Source organism: Dama dama, chromosome 30 (assembly GCF_033118175.1).
Source record: "Dama dama isolate Ldn47 chromosome 30, ASM3311817v1, whole genome shotgun sequence".
NCBI classification, from domain to species: domain Eukaryota; kingdom Metazoa; phylum Chordata; class Mammalia; order Artiodactyla; family Cervidae; genus Dama; species Dama dama.
This window is the reverse complement of record NC_083710.1, coordinates 55216079-55221476: the sequence shown is the minus strand read 5'-3', so window position 1 is coordinate 55221476 and position 5398 is coordinate 55216079.

The following is a 5398-nucleotide window of genomic DNA, read 5'->3' as shown; positions in this document are numbered from 1 at the left end:
GTTTATTTTTTCAATGCGCAATAATTTATTAAACACTAATTTAGTATTAAAGTTTAAAGGAAATATAAATGTCATGAATGGACATTACTTATGTTAAACACACAACCATCAAGAAAATATGAAAGTTCTTAAATTAAAATGCCAAGTTTCTGTTAATGGTTTGTTGTTGCGAGTAACCAGATACATATATACATTCAATTTTCCGAGGTTATCTGATTGATAGTTGCTAATGGCACCTTATGTCTTTCCATCTCTGATTTCTTGCCTGGGTAGCATTTCATTGTCTAAATTATTACTGTACCATAGATGAAAGGTGAAAGGCTGAAATGAGATTTTGGAATCACTCATTTCATTTCACAAGCTCCTTTTGAGTATTTACTAAGTGAAAGATACAATGAAATTAAGAAAATAAGAGGTCGTTTGTTACTTGATAGGAGATAGAAATGACAGCAAAAATTAGTACAAGACAAAATGAAGTGACCACTAAATAACTGTGTTTCGCAGCTCTCATGGTTCACATGCCTGTATCTCTTAATACACAATATCTTTCTTCCCCTGATAAAAATAATCAAGAATTTGCATTTACTCTTTTACCAAATAATTATCTTAAACTCAGTCTAGTATTCCAGAGGTTTGTATGAGTTATTCCTCACCTTTTCTGAATGTCAAGTTGCCTAATCTGAGCTGGGCATTATGAGAAATGCTTGTGTGCTAAGTCACTTCAGTCACATTTGACTCTTTGTGACCCCATGGACTGCAGCCTGCTAGACTCCTCTGTCCATGAGATTCTCCAGGCAAAGATACTGGAGTGAGTTGCCATGCCCTCCTCCAAGGGATCTTCCCAACCCAGGGGTAGAACCCACATCCATCTCTTACGTCTCCTGCATTGGCAGGTGGGTTCTTTGCCACTGGTGCCATCTGGGAAGCCCCCATCTATTTTGAGATATAGATGTTCTGAATTCAGGAGCTATGTGAGAAGTACAAAAAGCAAAACCCAGGCAGAATCCTCTCTAAGGATTCAACAAAAAGCCTACCTTCTCTTCAACTATATTAGTTATCAAGTCACAATAATAATAATAATGCCCACATGATTCATGATAGTAAATGTAGGCAAAACAAATACAATTTAGGTTCTTGAAAGAAAACCAAAAGATGTGGCAGCACTAAGATGGAAATGTCCAGAAATCCAAACAGTTCAGAGGCCAAGCTCATGAAGAATAATGTATCTGGCTGGACTGACTTGCTTTCAGTCATTAGTCAGCCACAGAAGTGACAACATTAAATAATCAACAGGCCAAATGTGTATACCCAACTCAGAAAATCCCACTGAACACTTCCAGAATGTAAGGCTCACCAGCCCAGGGAATAACTCCATCATGGTAGGAAGGCAGCATGTGTAATGGAAAAAATTCCAGATGTAAAAAAATAAAAGTGATACCCTTGATTGTTTTGGCACTTTGGTTGATCTCAAACAAGTCAGTTAACATCTCAGAGTTCCAGTTGAATTATCTATAAAACATAGATATTAACACTCCCAGTCTAACTTTTATATCAAATCAACACATTTATAGCATTGTTGCTATTCTGTCGCTAAGTGGTATCAAACTCTTTGTGACCTCATTAACTGCAGCATGCCAGGCTTCCCTGTTCTTCACTATCTCTCGGAGTTTGCTTAAACTCATGTCCAGTGAGTCAGTGATGCCATCCAACCATCTCATCCTCTGTCGTCCCCTTCTCCTCTTGCCCTCAATCTTTCCCAGCATCAGGGTCTTTTCCAACGAGTTGGCTCTTTGCATCAGGTTCAGCATCAGTCCTTCTAATGAATATTGAGTTGATTTCCTTAGGGATTGACTGATTTAATCTCCTTACTGTCCAAGGGACTCTGAAGAGTCTTCTCCAGCACCAGTTTGAAAGCATCAATCTTAATATGTAATTTTAATGTACCATCTAAAACATCAGTTCAGTTCAGTCGCTCAGTCATGTCTGACTCTTTGTGACCCCATGCATCGCAGCACACCAGGCCTCCCTGTCCATCACCAACTCCCGGAGTTTACTCGAACTCATGTCCATCGAGTCGGTGATGCCATCCAGCCATCTCATCCTCTGTCGTCCCCTTCTCCTCCTGGCTCCCAATCCCTCCCAGCATCAGGGTCTTTTCCAATGAGTCAACTCTTCTCATGAGGTGGCCAAAGTACTGGAGTTTCAGCTTCAGCATCAGTCCTTCCAATGAACACCCAGGACTGATCTCCTTTAGGAGGGACTGGTTGCATCTCCCTGCAGTCCAAGGGACTCTCAAGAGTCTTCTCCAACACCACAGTTCAAAATCATCAATTTTTCGGCGCTCAGCTTTCTTCACAGTCCAACTCTCACATCCATACATGACCACTGGATATAGGTATATTCAAATGCAGAAGACATAGTCCCTGTCCTTCAGAAATTCACACTCTAATGGGAAAAGTAGACAAATAAACAAATTAAAGCAGCTAATATATTATAGGTTCTAGAATATGGATACATACACAGTAAGAATAGACAGTTCAGGGAAACTCATCAGAGCAGTTGGACTTGAATTGAACCTTAAAGGAAGTTTACCCAACAGACCAGGAGATAATGGCATTACTGGCAAAGTGACTCTCTAATGGAGAAAAAGAGGATGAACCAGTATGGCCAGTTCAAGAAAAGGGCTGACCCACAGCATGTTGAAGGATGAGTTGTGAGAGGTGAGGCTGGAGAGATTACAGGTCATGCAGGACCTGTGCTCCATGCAGAGGGGTTTGCCCTTTCCCAAGGCTGAAAGTGAAAGTGTTAGTCACTCAATCATGTCTGACTCTTTGCGACCCTGTGGACTGTAGCCCATCAGGCTCCTCTGTCCATAGGATTCTCCAGGCAAGAGTTCTGGAGTGGTTTGCCATGCCCTTCTCCAAGGGATCTTCCTGGCCCAGGGATCAAACCCCAGTCTCCTGCATTGCAGGCAGATTCTTTATCATCTGAGCCACCAGGGAAGCCCTTTTTTCTAAGGCTACTGTTTTTCAAATGTTTGAGGACCACATGTGCTAATCCATCTGGAGGTTTGTTTAAAATGCAGATTCCTGGCCTTCAACTCATATCTTCAGAATCTCTGGGGTGAGGCCCAGAAGTCTTTAATTTAATGAAGATTTCAAGTAGCTCTTATGCATCTAACATTGAGGAAGCCCTGCAATGTAGACATTTGCAGAACACCGAGTATTTTAAATAAGAAGCAAGAGGATAAATTCTGTTTCCATAAGACACTGGTTTGGAAGCAGCGTGGAGCCTGACTATGAGACAGAAAGCAAGGAGACAGAATAGAGACATGAGGGGCTGAGGGAGGAATGTGTGTGGAGATTATGGAGGACAGACCTGGAAAGACAGAGACATCATAACCTACTCAAGCAGAAAGATGTGGCAGGTAAAGTTTTTTTTTTTTTTTTAATTTTTTTTTATTATTATTATTTTTTTTTTTTTCCAGTGTGTTTTGTCATACATTGATATGAATCAGCCATGGATTTACATGTATTCCCAATCCCGATCCCCCCTCCCACCTCCCTCTCCACCCGATTCCTCTGGGTCTTCCCAGTGCACCAGGCCGGAGCACTTGTCTCGTGCATCCCTCCTGGGCTGGTGATCTGCTTCACCATAGATAGTATACATGCTGTTCTTTTGAAACATCCCACCCTCACATTCCCCCACAAAGTCCAAAAGTCTGTTCTGTATTTCTGTGTCTCTTTTTCTGTTCTGCATATAGGGTTATCGTTATCACCTTTCTAAATTCCATATACATGTGTCAGTATGCTGTAATGTTCTTTATCTTTCTGGCTTACTTCACTCTGTATAATGGGCTCCAGCTTCATCCATCTCATTAGGACTGGTTCAAATGAATTCTTTTTAATGGCTGAGTAATATTCCATGGTGTATATGTACCACAGCTTCCTTATCCATTCATCTGCTGATGGGCATCTAGGTTGCTTCCATGTCCTGGCTATTATAAACAGTGCTGCGATGAACATTGGGGTGCACGTGTCTCTTTCAGATCTGGTTTCCTCAGTGTGTATGCCCAGAAGTGGGATTGCTGGGTCATATGGCAGTTCTATGTCCAGTTTTTTAAGAAATCTCCACACTGTTTTCCATAGCGGCTGTACTAGTTTGCATTCCCACCAACAGTGTAAGAGGGTTCCCTTTTCTCCACACCCTCTCCAGCATTTATTGCTTGTAGACTTTTGGATAGCAGCCATCCTGGCTGGCGTGTAATGGTACCTCATTGTGGTTTTGATTTGCATTTCTCTAATAATGAGTGATGTTGAGCATCTTTTCATGTGTTTGTTAGCCATCTGTATGTCTTCTTTGGAGAAGTGTCTGTTTAGTTCTTTGGCCCATTTTTTGATTGGGTCATTTATTTTTCTGGAATTGAGCTGCAGGAGTTGCTTGTATATTTTTGAGATTAATCCTTTGTCTGTTTCTTCATTTGCTATTATTTTCTCCCAATCTGAGGCCTGTCTTTTCACCTTACTTATAGTTTCCTTTGTAGTGCAAAAGCTTTTAAGTTTCATTAGGTCCCATTTGTTTAGTTTTGCTTTTATTTCCAATATTCTGGGAGGTGGGTCATAGAGGATCTTGCTTTGATTAATGTCGGAGAGTGTTTTGCCTATGTTCTCCTCTAGGAGTTTTATAGTTTCTGGTCTTACATTTAGATCTTTAATCCATTTTGAGTTTATTTTTGTGTATGGTGTTAGAAAGTGTTCTAGTTTCATTCTTTTACAAGTGGTTGACCAGTTTTCCCAGCACCACTTGTTAAAGAGGTTGTCTTTTTTCCATTGTATATCCTTGCCTCCTTTGTCAAAGATAAGGTGTCCATAGTTTCTGGCTGGTGGGCCATTAACCTGAATTAACAAACTGTGGCCCAAGGGCCAAGCCAGCCTACTAACCTGTTTTTTTGTTTTTTGTTTTTTTTTTTTTGCAAATAAGGTCCTGGGAAGACAGCCACATCCATTTTTTACATATTGACTATAACTGCCTTTCACTATAATAGCACAGTTGTGATAGAAACTTCATGGACTGCAAATCCTGAAGTATTTACTACTTGGCCTTTACGGAAAACATTTGCCAGTCCCTGACTTAGATAAGGGTTTCCCAGGTGACACTAGTGGTAAAGAACCTGCAAGACAAGGGTTCAATTCCTGGGCTGGGAAGATCTCCTGGAGGAGAGCATGGCAACTCACTCCAGTTTTCTTGCCTGAAGAATCCCCATGGACAGAGGAGCCTGGTAGGCTACAGTCCATGGGGTTGCAAAGAATCAGACACGACTAATGCAACTTAGCACACTGGCACAACTTAGATAAACAACATTAAGGGGAAAGAAAGGCAGCAATTAAATTGGAGGACA